The following is a 14,171-nucleotide window of genomic DNA, read 5'->3' as shown; positions in this document are numbered from 1 at the left end:
GCGGGCAAAAACCTCTTTGACCTCAGCCGCAACAACTTCTTACTCAACACATCTCCAGAGGAAAGGGAAACAAAAGCAAAAATTAACTATTGGGAAAATAAAATAAAAAGCTTCTACACAGCGAAGGAAACAATCAGCAAAACTAAAAGGCAACCGACAGAATAGGAGAAGATATTTGCAAATGACATATCAGATTAAGGGTTAGTATCCAAAATCTATAGAGAACTTATCAAACTCAATACCCAAAAAACAAATCATCGAGTGAAGAAATGGGCAAAAGACATGAATAGACACTTCTCCAAAGAAAACATCCAGATGGCCAACTGACATGTGAAAAAGTGCTCAACATCACTCATCATCTGGGAAATACAAATCAAAACCACACCTGTCAGAATGGCTAACATTAAAAACTCAGGCAACAACAGATGTTGGCGAGAATGCAGAGAAAGAGGATCTCTTTTGCACTGCTGGTGGGAATGCAAGCTGGTGCAGCCACTCTGGAAAACAGTATGGAGGTTCCTCAAAAAGTTAAAAATAGAACTACCCTACGACCCAGCAATTGTACTACTAGGCATTTATCCAAGGGATACAGTGTACTGTTTTGAAGGGACACATGCACCCCAATGTTTATAACAGTGCTATCAACAATAGCCAAAGTATGGAAAGAGCCCAAATGTCCAATGACTGATAAATGGATAAAGATATGGTGTGTATGTGTGTGTGTGTGTGTGTACATATCTATCTATCTATCTATCTATCTATCTATCTATCTATCTATCTATCATCTATCTATCTATAAACAACCAAAAAGAATGAAATCTTGTCATTTGCAACTATGTGGCTGGAACTAGAGGGTATTGGGCTAAGCAAAATTAGTCAGAGAAAAACAAATATCATATGACTTCACTCATATGAGGACCTAAGATACAAAACCTGTGAACATAAGGGAAGGGAAGCAAAATTAACATGAAAACAAGGCAGGGGACAAATCATAACAGAATCTGAAATACAGAGAACAAACTGAGGGTTGCCAGAGGGGTTGTGGGTGGGGGGATGGGCTAAATGGGTAAGAGGAATTAAATAAGTCACTCACTGGGATGAGCACTACATGTTATACACAGGGGATGAATAGCTGAAATCTACTCCTGAAATCATTATTGCACTATATATATGCTAACTAACTTGGATGTGATTTTAAAAAATAAATTAAATAAGTAAATAAGTAAATACATGAATAAATACAATTTTTTAAATAAAAAAATGATAAATACACACTGCAACTTCTGTTTTTTCTCTTTCTATGTTTTCCTTTCTTCTTTGTACATGTTACTTTTTTTAGGGCATCTTTTTGTTGCTCTTTGTGTGTGTGGTGCAAATCCTATTAGATAAGGCACCAAGATCTCTGATGTCCTATGTAACTCACCTAATGTTAGTCCCATGAACTCATTTCCTTCTTTTAGCCAAGGGGGTTTCTTTTCTATTCATGCTTCATATGTCTACTTATTTGTCACTTCTCTGGGATAGTTTTCCTTGACCTTCCTCTCTAGGTCAAATGTTCCTATTATATGCCCATTTGGCATCATAGCCACCAGATCCCATTTGAAATTTCATATTTGCTCCTATGATCATTTGAGGACTACCTAACTCCCCCACTATACTCTCCATAAGAACAAGTCAATTTTTGTTCTTCATTGTATCTTCAGTGACTACGAAAGTGTGGGCACTTAATAACTATTCCATACATATCCACTGAATGCATTAAGAAAACAAAGGCATTTATTTTATTGACTTGTTTCTTTTTTCCTAAAGTTTAGTGTGTTCTATCTCGGTCTAAGAGAAATTAATTAATTAATATATCTATTATAATATGATATATGCAATATAATCAATTAATAGTTTCATGGACTTTATTTTTATTTTTTATTTTTTTGAGAAAGCTTACATTTTATTTTAGAATTATTTTTATATTTATAATTATAAAGCATATTTCCAATTGTACAACATCAAAATTGGCTTATTTCATCCTTCCAAACAAATATTCATTTATACTATATTAAGATATAAGAAGTAATTCAAATTATGTATTCTAGAGTACAGAGATTAGATTTTCCTGGATATTTTTATGAATAGTTCCATGGACTTTAAATTGTAACTCTTCGTCCTTTTGGTATAATTCATGGCAAGAAGGACTTACTTTGATTTCTAAACATTTGGGAGATTTGTTTGTCAGTGATTTTCATTGTCTTATTCAAATTTAAGTGATCTGGTAACATAACATGAGCAAAGTGAGTGAAGTGAAATTTTTATCTCCTTCTCAAACTCTCTTTCTCTGAAAGAACAGTAGCCAGTAAAATTCCAATTTAGAGTGCCAATAGCTTCATGTGGCATTGGCGGGAAACATAGAGAGGTTAATGAGGTCTTGACAACAGTCACTGAGTTGAAATTGGCGAGTTTTTTTTTCCTTCAAACAACGTTTCTGTATGAAACCCTGACTATCAGTAATTGTCACATTTGGAGGTCATCTAGAAAAAAATGAGGCACTAAAGCTTCACTTTTCTTCCAGAAGTCAAACAGTTTATAAAGTTGGTCATTGGGTTCTTTTATGAGATAAGAATTTTTCTTCCAGTCAACTTTTCTTTCTGAGAATAGGTAGGGCAGTAAAATTTCAATTTGAAGTTTGAGTGGCTGCAGGAGGTGACACTGAGATGCACTCCAAAAACCAGGAAATAAGGAAGATTAGATTTTCTACCACATGTCCAAAACTACAAAAAGAATAAAATGAAGTAGAACAAAATTTTACAGAAGAGCAAGGTGAAGGTCAGAGAGTTAAGAAAGATATCAGAAGTCACACAGCGTGCAAGTTACAGAGTGAGACTTTGATCCAAGGGAACCTGTGTGCCGAGTTCATGCCCGTTACTACTATGATAAGGACATACTTAAGTTCATGAAGCTAGTTTACTATCTGATATGGTAAAGAGGGATACATCACTGTCATAATTTAACATCCTATGAATTATCAATGCCATTCAATTAAACTATTATGCTAATCCCATGCTCACTAGACCAACTGCAGATAACAATTTGGTTTCATGTATCCATTTGTATGGTGATGTACAAATGTACTGATTAAAAGACAGTTATCCCAATTATAAATTATATTAACAGAAATTAACAGATTGCATTCTATTATCTTATATATCAGTTGCTTGTGAATTCAGTTTAGTGGAGTCCTGTCTAGAGACCAGAGTGTCACCAGGACCTGCTTTAGGACCAGAACTAGTTACTGCAGTCTCTGGAGATGTGTCTAAAGGATCCACTAGCTTCTTGAAGATGAAACATGTCCCTGTGTGGTGATGTGCACCTTCTCTGCTCCCACAAAATTAAAGAGAGTTCATTTTAAGTTCACTGGGTGCACACTGGAACCTTTGTGAGGTCTTATTATAGAAGATAACAGAATTCAAATTGCTTAGAATTTTTGTCAAATCATCTTTCTCTCTAAGAGCACAGAGGTCAAGACATGTCCAATTTGGAGGGATCATTAGTGACCAATAAGTTCACAGAGAGGTGAGTTAAGACACAGAAAGATCAATAAATTTAATGAGGGTGACAGAAGTGCCCTCAACAAACTTTAGTTGCATTAAATTCCAGGATAGGTGTTCATGTCGAGTTGAATTTTCTTTCTGCAAACCCACACTCTGATAACTATTTGCAAGTACAAGTTCAATTTGAGGCCAATGAATTCATACAGAGCTCAAAGAGAGTTTAGAGAATCACAGGAATCCTTTGTGAATAAGGTCAATAAATTTAGCATTGGATCGTTTACATCAAAAATGCAGTCACCTTTTTGGTGAGTATTTTTTTTCCTTCAGAACACTTTCCTGGTCCCCAGACATCAGAGAACATCTGATTTGGAAATTGAGGTCGGTGCATTAAATGGCAAATTTGCTTAAAGAGTTTTCTTACTTAGATCATGAAATCAGAGAACTGGAAGGAATCTTTGGGGTCATCTAGTCTACTCTCAAACTCAAGTCTAGAAACCCCTGGGATGTGAGGCAGCAGGAAATGAAGCCATGGGGGTTTCAGTTTTACTCAATGGTATTTAATTTTAAACACTATTTTTACACTGAAGTAATCATTGCATATATGATGGAGTAGAAAGCAGAAAAAAAATAACCCTTGGTTTTCAAAGTAAGATACGATGCTGGGAAGAATTTTTATCAAGTAGCAAACTACTTTCAGCTGTAGTCAAAATTCTTTGAAGACATGAACGCATTCCTCTGCTTTATTTTGGTGGGAGAATCTAACAAACACTGATCTAGTATCACTTTATAGAAAACAGTCTCAAAGAGGTACAGAGACTTTGCCAAGATCACACAGCCAGCGTTAGTAACTGAATCAGGACTCCTACCTGGTCAATATGCTTCCTCACAGTTCAGCAAGGTCCTTTGGAATGTCAGCAGCTACCCCACACTTGCTCAGTTCCCACACCAAAAAGAGCACCTTACTCCAAATGACTGGAGAATAAACTTCATTGTCATGCTAAGTACCTTTTATGTTACACATTTGGTGGTCTCCTGGTTCCTTAAAGTTGTTCAAGGTTATTCATGCACAGAGAAGTGAAAAGTAACATAGCAGCTTTGTATATAAAGATATCTGGAGTCTAGATCATAGGGAGGTTGCTCATTCATGAAACAGAAATAAGGTCCATTAAAGCAGTGTCTCCCAAAATATCACACACAGATCTCCTAGGTCAGAATTATCTGTGCTTTTTGTTAAAATATGCATATTCCTGGGCCTCATCTTACTTACTGATGATTCAGAACCTCTGGGGACAGAGGCCAGGAACCCGCATGTTTAACCAGTTCCTTCAGGTGATTCTTACATGCTCTAAGATTGGAAAAGCATGGCCTTACATATGCTATCAGACAAGAGAGGGCAAGGGGGAGTAAAATCATATACTAATGTCTTATATTGATAAGGTTCATATGGCAAAGCACATCCATAACCAAGCTCTCATGTGATTAAAAAACAACAATCACACACACACACACACACACACACACACACACACACACACACAAACTCTGACAGGTAGACTGAGGGAAGAAGGTGTCTTGACTTGCAGAGGAAGGTGATGAGGGTCAGCTGACCAGATGGGTTTTAAACTGTGAAAATTGAGGAAGAAAAAGTAACCACATAAATCCCATAAAATAACAGCAGAATAACCACAAGAAGGACAATGTGAGAGACCAATGGGGAGGTAGGGATAAAATGTCACATGTCTGACAATCACATTCATACTCCTCTTCTTTATACATAAATTCAAAATAGCATTAGCATGGCTTCAGATTTTTAAAAAGGGGGTTGGTTTCACAAAATATTAACTATTAAAGCACATATAAGTGCATGACATTATTATCATCATACTTTCAATTTTCTAAGGCATTTTGCAATCGTTATATGTTATCAAGGAGATAACATAGGAGGAAGAGAAAAAAATGATTTCTACAAGAAACTAGCTACAAACCAGAAAAGAGACTGAACACAATACTTTTAGCACTCAGTATCTTTAACAAATGCAAAGACAAACTCATTCATCAGAGAAAACACAAAATTAAACCATAGGTGAGTAAATATGATCTCTAGGATTTAAACAAGATTTGGAAGAAGGACACTATGTATAGCAACGTGGAGATGAAAAGTTGTATGTGTCCCTTTCCAAGACATAGACTTGTGACAAGGGAAACAGAGCATAGCTGTGTGGAAATTCATGAACTTGAAATAGAATAGCACTGGGGAGCAAGAGCAAAGATGAAGGAAAGTGGAAGGGACTTGTTCGCAGACCAGACTGCAGTATTTGAGTCAGAGAGACACAAATGATCTCCTCCAGATTCCAATCCCTAAGTTGGCTCAGCCTCAGGTAGAGCAGAGATGGAACACTTTATCTCCTTCCCTGCCACCTTGATTCCCTCAACCACAGGATCTCTCGAGGATGGTTTCCAGGTGTTGGGAAGTAGACACCTTTTCATCTGAGAGATTTCTCACTGAAATCTGAGGAAATGTATATTCTAATTAGATAAGATGGACTCATGCTCATTCTGCAGAGAAGAATAACACTAAAGAGAGGAGAGAGGAGAAACAACCTAGCCTCAAAATTTAGAGGACAAACACTGTGATCCGGAACAGGTTCATCTTTCTGTATCTAAACTTTCCTTATTTTTATTTTTTTTAATTTTTTTTCAACGTTTATTTTATTTTGGGGACAGAGAGAGACAGAGCATGAACGGGGGAGGGGAAGAGAGAGAGGGAGACACAGAATCGGAAACAGGCTCCAGGCTCTGAGCCATCAGCCCAGAGCCTGACGCGGGGCTCGAACTCACGGACCGCGAGATCGTGACCTGGCTGAAGTCGGACGCTTAACCGACTGCGCCACCCAGGCGCCCCTAAACTTTCCTTATTTTAATAGAGGGAGTAATAACTACCTCATGGGCTTTCTTTGAGGATTAAATAAAATACATGTGAAATACTTAGCATAATGTCTGACACTTAGTAAATGCTCGATCATTGGTAAGTTCTTGCTAGATCTCAGGAAGATTTTTTTGCACAAGAATATGTTTTGAATTGCTCTGGGTTCTCAACATTTTATTAGCAAAATCTATTGATGACAGCTGATAAGAAAACTGGAGAATCCACCTGTGATGACATTTGTTTTCTTAATTTTCATGAAAAAAAATATATCTGGAGATAGTAACATGGCTTTTCTATTATAGATCACACAAATACCTGAATATAAAACAAGTAGGTTAGTAAATGGTGTCCTGTTTATTTCCTGTAGCTCTGGACTCACAGGTCATTCATAAAGATCAAACCTTTCCTTAGACTAAGACAAATTTAAACAAAAAACATAGGATTCTATTTTCTGATATTTGTAAAATAAACTTGCATCAACTGTGCAATAGAAAGCTGACTACAAGTAATACAAATAAAGAAATAAATTGCTCCAAGAAGAAAAAGCATTTCTATCTTTCTCTGTGTTCTCCTGGAAGGATAGTTGCATGAACTTAAAAAAAATGGGTGCAGTTTATGTCTGATAAGAATTTTGTACTCATTTGCAAGGTGTCAAGGGATGAAAATGAAATCATATAACAAGGTGGATGTAATTATATGCTAAAATCAATATCTACTTGCTACTGAGAAAATTCTGCTCAGTCTTTTCCCTCTGGTACCTCATGTTGGTTTGGTTTTATCACTCCTTATAAAAATTTATCTGAATAAATTAAAGGAACCAGGCGGCCTTTTCATCAGAGTATAGTCATACAGAGATCATCTGCCAAATGTAATGTTCCTTCCTTTTTTGAGACCTTGGAAACATTTTCACCATTTGACATGCAAGAATCTTCACTTTTATAACAATCAGCGCACAGAGAAGGCATCGTAATCAAGGAAAATGCCTACCAAATTGACTCCCCTCCTAAAAGCCATCTGTGTATAACGACTCCCTGTAGCAACTGTAAAGTCATAAGCAATCGGGAGAGTTGCTCAAGCTAAGAGAAAACGCAAATCACAGAATTGAGAATTATAGGACAATAAAGTCAGCCTGGCCACAGAAGATCTAAAATCACCCAAGTTATAAAATGTGGAATGATAAATCTTGTGTTATTTCATGCTTATGAAAGCTAACATATTTACCAGCTTATGCCAGCTCCCCACTCCCTTTCTTTTGTTTCAATTTAAATACCAAGCAATACAAACATTTTCTGTTTTCTGATCTTAATTGGTAACTAAAGGCTAGGTTGGTTAGATGCCTGGATAACAAGAAGAAAAGGGAAATAAAGAATCCCTCTACATCTCTAAAAATGCTCTGTTTGGCCACATGAAGACAAAATAAAATAATCATAGAATTCCAATGTTGTGAATTTAACCCTCTCATTTTACAACTGGGAGAATGAATTTCTCTCCTTCATCATCCTCCCCACCTGAGCCTACTCATCTTGCCATGTTCCCTATTTCAGGGAAGAGCATTTCTGAACACAAGAGATATAAGAGCATCATCTTATATGATGAATCCACCTCCAAACATCTCTGATGGATATCTACTTCCATCTATCCCATCCCTGGGGATGGCCTATACCCAGGCCATGGCTTCATCATCTCTCCCCTGGATGACAGGGCTTGCATCCAACCTCTTGCTCCACACATTCCCTGCTCTCCCCACCATCCCAATCTGTACCCCCTTCTCAGTCAGGAAGCCAGAGCAATGCTTCCAAAGGGCTAATTGCATCACTCCCGTGTTACATTGTTTGGCGATTTTTCAGCACGCTCTAAATAATGTCCGAGGTCCATAACAGAGCCACAAGAACCCTACTGACTGCTTCAAGTACATCTCTTCCATGTCCCCCATTCTTTTTGCACACACCTCATTGTACTTCATGTAATTCCACAAACACAACATGCTCCCTCTCACTTTCCCACATTGTGCTCTTTCTGCCCGAAATACTCATCCCCCTTGTCTTCAAGTGCTGACTTGTACTCATGGTGAGGTTGCAGCTTGACTGTCATCTCTAGAAAACCTTCCTGACCACTCTCTCAGAGGTAGCTCAGCACTCCCATAACGTGTTTTCAAACTGCTTATTACGATTGTGACAAAGCACTTGCCCTACTTTATTGCCATTGCCACTGTCTTTTGAGCCAGACTCAAGTGTTCTTACCACAGGGACCAACTCTAACTTGCTAATTCTTTTATCTTTAGCTCTTAGGACAGTTTCTTGAACATAAAAGCTGTTTAAATTCCATTTTTTTGAATTAATTAATAATTAGTTAAGTAGTTGCTCAAATTCTTCGTGAACTAGTTGTATAGTGACAACTAGCTACCAGACTAGAGTTTTCAGCTCCACTAAATTTGGGGGATTTTTTTTATTACTAATTTCAGGCTATTTATTCATTCAGTGAATATTATATTAAATGTTAAAACAGAAATAACCACCGAATATTACTTTACAGCTCAAGTATAAATCGCTTCATTGCTTAATCCTAAAGTCCATCCTGAAAGTAGGTAATTTCTATAACTTCATCTTAAAAGATGAAATTGTTTCCTTCCTTATTTCTTTTCTCCCAATTCAGTAAAAACAAACATATAAACAAACAAAACAAAACAAAAACAAAGGCAACAATAGATGTTGGCTAGGATGCAGAGAAAAAGGATCTCTTTTGAAATGCTGGTGGGAACGCAAGGGTGGTGCAGCCACTCTAGAAAACAGTATGGAGGTTCCTCAAAAATTAAAAATGGAACTACCCCACGACCCAGCAATTGCACTACTAGGCATTTATCCAAGGGATACAGGTGTGCTGTTTTGAAGGGACACATGCACCCTCATGTTTATAGCAGCACTATCAACAATAGCCAAAGTATGGAAATAGCCCAGATGTCCATCGATGGATGAATGGATAAAGAAGATGTGGTGTATACATATACAATGGAGTATTACTCAGCAATCAAAAGGAAAGAAATCTTGCCATTCGCAACTACGTGGATGGAACTGGAGGGTATTATGCTAAGTGAAATCAGTCAGTCAGAGAAAGACAAATATCATATGACTTCACTCATATGAGGACTTTAAAATACAAAACAGATGAACATAAGGGAAGGGAAACAAAAATAATATAAAAACAGGAAGGGGAGACAAAAACATGAGACTCTTAAATATGGAGAACAAAGAAAGGGTTATTGGAGGGGCAGTGGGAAGGGGGATGGGCTAAATGAGTAAGGGGCATTAAGGAATCTACTCCTGAAATCATTATTATACTTATAACTAATTGGATGTAAATTAAAAATAAATAAAAACAAAAATCAAAGAAAAACAAAAAGAAACAAACAAAAACCATCATAGGGGTGAACAGAGTTGGTGAGGGATTCCAAATTGGACAGCATACCAAAAGTGGTAAGGAGTTTGCCTATTTGGGGAATGAAGCCCTAAGTAAATGTATTAAGGAAAATGGAAGCTACATTTCCCACTGGTGAAGAAGAAGAGTACAAATATGGAGAGGGGGAAGGGATGCACATGAACGCTCTGGTGTATACTCAAATTAGTGATATCAGTATAACCTCATGGTTTACACTGTAAGATTCTGAGATGGGAACAACTTTAATGACAGAAGAACAACAGAAGAGCCTTTGTGTCTAGAACCTAATAAGCAATGGAGGAGAGTGGAAAAAGATGAAGAATGGGGCTTACCAGGATCTATGGAACCAGAATCTCAAAAAAAGAGACCCAAAAATCTATTTCACAAGTTATTTTTAAGTATTCAAAACTGTAAGTTTCCCCACACTAAAGAAAGAAATATAAGATATTAACACAAGCACTCTTCTAAACTTTAATAACATGAGAAATATTTCCAAAAGAAACTGGCAAACCAAGGAATCAAAATGAATTAAGTCAGCACTCAACCAAATGGCCCCAACTACAGATCCCTAACCACTGATGTCTTAAGTTCTAGAATCATTATCAAAGACCTGAATCCCAGAATAAAAGAAACAAATGTTTACTATTCTTGAAAGAATGTCAATAAGATTTTTGGTAAACTGTTTTTGTGGTTGCCATTTACATTAAGTTGTAGGGATATGAAAGCTTCCATTAGTAATTTGAGTGGTAAATGCCAATGTCATGACCATCCAACTACATTAATATCCTTCCTTTAGTAGTTAAAAACTGTACTAATACTATTAAAAATAAATAATCCTGCTAAAACCATTGTGAAATACAAAAATACTAAACTAAAACTTGCATTTTTATTTATAATTTGTAGCTAGATGAGTCAAGAACAATCTTGTCCAATTTGCAAATGAACATGCAAACTAAAAGGAGGCAATGCCTTAACAACTGCTATAAAAACTCTATACCCCTCCTGGCCATTGCTTTTGTCCCAGGTTGCAAATCCCTTAACTTGGCGACTGAATCAAAAATGATCAAAATTGACTGGGGAGGCTTTACTTTCTTCTAATTAAAGAAAATTTACCTTTGGCTGGTATCATGATAGTTATATTTTAGAAAAGTGTTACTGCCATGATTGAAAATATGCTAGGAGAGAGATGATTACCCACTGTATCAGTGAGGGTCTTGGCAGAAAACAGATGGCATAATCCAACTGGGTAATTTGAGACAAGTTTAATAAAAAAGAATCTTTATAAAGGTATAGGCAGAGTTTAGAGAAATCAGCAGTGCAGAACCCCAGGAATAACAACAGCATGAAGACTGAGAAACACAAAGGATGGTTTAGAATCCAGAGAGAGTGGGTATGCACAGAGGCCTGCTTGACAGAAGCCAAGTCCCATTGGGTAGGGAGCAAAAGGAAGAAGTTCCCCAATGTCACCCTCCAGGTCTATCTCCAGGTCCCCATTGGCCAAACCCATCTTGAATCTAGATAGTTTGCTGACACTGACCATAAAGGTCATCTTTCCATGGCAAAGAGCAGACAATATCCAGTGCATCTCTGTTTTAAAATATCAGAATGACATAGAAAAGACATGCATTAGATGATGGGTCTTACTCCTCCATAGGAACAGGGCTGAGTTGTGAGTCATCTTTGGAAAGCATGGTACCTCAAGACCACATGTTTTCCCTGTCTTTTTGATCCATCATCATAATGGTCATTTAGAAGTCATTTTACTGGTTTTGGCTGTCCAGCACTCACTTGCCTTCCATTTGGGTCAGCATTCAGTCTTAAAGTGTCTGCCCTTTCCTCCTACAGCCCATTTGCTTTAAAATAGCTGGTGCCACTCCATACTTGACTATTGGGTGTGGCAGAGGACTATCTGATCCACGTAATCACATTTTTCCACTACAATTGACTATCAGGGATAGATGTGACCTAAATTGATACAAAGTGAATCCTGTTGACTAGTGGGGAAATACACTCTTTTCTCCTAGAATGGATGAGCAGGTGTGTAACCTTAGAGCCACAAGAGGAGATGCTTACTGAAAATGTAAACCCACCAAAAAAAGAAAAAAAAAACACTATATCTTATTCTCACCAGAACAAGCCTTGTCCTGCTACTGTTCTATTCTATAACATGAGGCAATAAACACCCTTTATAGTTTGAGTCAGGTTTTCTGTTGTTTATTACAGAGATGTGTCTCATCAGTACAGGTGAATGTTTCAGATGATTGACTGTATCAAGGCTCCTGGGTGCTCCAATCAGAAATAACTTTCTATGAGAGCCTAGGTGGCTCAGTTGGGTAAGCATCTGACTCGATATCAGCTCAGGTCATGATACCGCCATCCCATGAGATTGAGTCCTGTGTTGGGCTCTGCCCTGAGTGTGGAGCGTGCTTGGGATTCTTTCTCTGCCTCTCCTTACACAAGTTCATCTCCTTACATAAGCTCATCTTACACAAGTGATGTTATAATTACAAAATACACAAGATTGTGAGAGAACTTCAAAGAAGGGACTATCAACTCTGATGCAAGAAGTCTGATAAGCTTTACATAGCCTTTTAAGCAGGACCTGGCAATATATGGAAGATCTTGACAAGGAAGTTGGACAGTGCAGGCTGAAGAGGCTGCAGGAACAAGAAAGGAACATTCACATGTAAAGGTTCAATGTGTCTTCAGACAGAGTAGCAGGTGATTGAACAGTTTGGTTCCAACCTGGTTCTCCATCCTTTGCTACTCATGTGATCTTGGACAAGTTACTTTTCTTGGTACCACTTTCCCACTCCAAGACTAATAAATAATAGCTTGTTCATATTATAAGTCACATTACACATAAAATGTCTGTCACTCAAAAAAAAAATAGTAGAAGAGCGATAACTGATTAATCTGGAAAGGCAGAATGGTGCCAGATTGTGAAAATACTTATGAGCTCTATTAAAGAATTGGGTTTATATAATATAGTTGATATGCACCAAACATTAAAGTGTTTAAGTAGACACAAACAAATTGGTATTTTAGAAGAGTCATACTACTCTTGCTTTGGTGTTTGAAAGCAAAGAAAGTAGGATATTATAATAGTCCTTACAAGATATGATAAAGACGTGAGGGCCTTAACTCGGATAGTAGCAAGAAGGCTGGAGAAAAGGGGACACAAAAGCACAACGGGATCAAGGATGACTGTAAAGTGTCTGGTGGATGCTGGTACCTTTACAAATAAAGGAATGTTATTTAAAAAGGAATGATAGAGTTTTTTTTTAATATGAAATTTGTTGTCAAATTCGTTTCCATACAATACCCAGTGCTCATCCCAACAGGTGCCCTCCTCAATACCCATCACCCACCTTCCCCTCCCTCCCACCCCCCATCAACCCTCAGTTTGTTCTCAGTTTTTAAGAGTCTCTTATGGTTTGGCTCCCTACCTCTCTAACCCTTTTTTTTTCCCTTCCCTTCCCCCATGGTCTTCTGTTAAGTTTCTCAGGATCCACATAAGAGTGAAAACATATGGTATCTGTCTTTCTCTGTATGACTTATTTCACTTAGCATAAAACTCTCCAGTTCCATCCACGAGGGGAGAAAACAATAAGCCAAAGTTTGGGACTTGCTAAATGTGAGCAGTCTATTTGCTACACAAATGGAAACTCCCAGAAGTAATTGGAAATTTCTCTTAAACTCAAATTTCCAAGCAAGAAGTAGATATATGAGCATGAATTGTAAATATATTCCAGCTAAAGGAAAGGACATGATGGACGTGGCCAAGAATAAGGCTAAAACCATGAAATATACTAAAGCAAAATGGAAGAACCAGTGAAGGAGACTTAGCAGTCACCATTGGTGTCATAGAAGTTCAAGGAGGAACTTCAGACTCTTGTAACTTAACAGTGCATGTAAGGAGGCTGTCTTGTTAGCTGGAAGTCTTCAAATTGGATCTTTTATAATCAGAAATGCTTATTTTCTTAAAAACCAGGCAGTTACTGGGGTGTCTGCATGGCTCAATTGGTTGCATGTCTAACTCTTGATCTTGGCTCAAGTCATGATCTCATGGTTTGTGAGTGTGAGTCCCACATTGGGCTCTGTGTTGACAGTGTGGAACCTTCTTGGGAGAGGGACTCTCTCCCTCTCTCTCTGCCCCTCCCCCTCTCTTTCTCTCCTCTATCAAAATAAATGAATAAACTTAAAAAAATTTAAAAACCAGGCAGTTACAGATAGCATTTTGTTTAACCTCCAAAGAACTTTCCTCTATT

Source organism: Acinonyx jubatus, chromosome A1 (genome assembly GCF_027475565.1).
Source record: "Acinonyx jubatus isolate Ajub_Pintada_27869175 chromosome A1, VMU_Ajub_asm_v1.0, whole genome shotgun sequence".
Taxonomy (NCBI): Eukaryota; Metazoa; Chordata; class Mammalia; order Carnivora; family Felidae; genus Acinonyx; species Acinonyx jubatus.
This window is presented reverse-complemented; position numbering follows the sequence as displayed.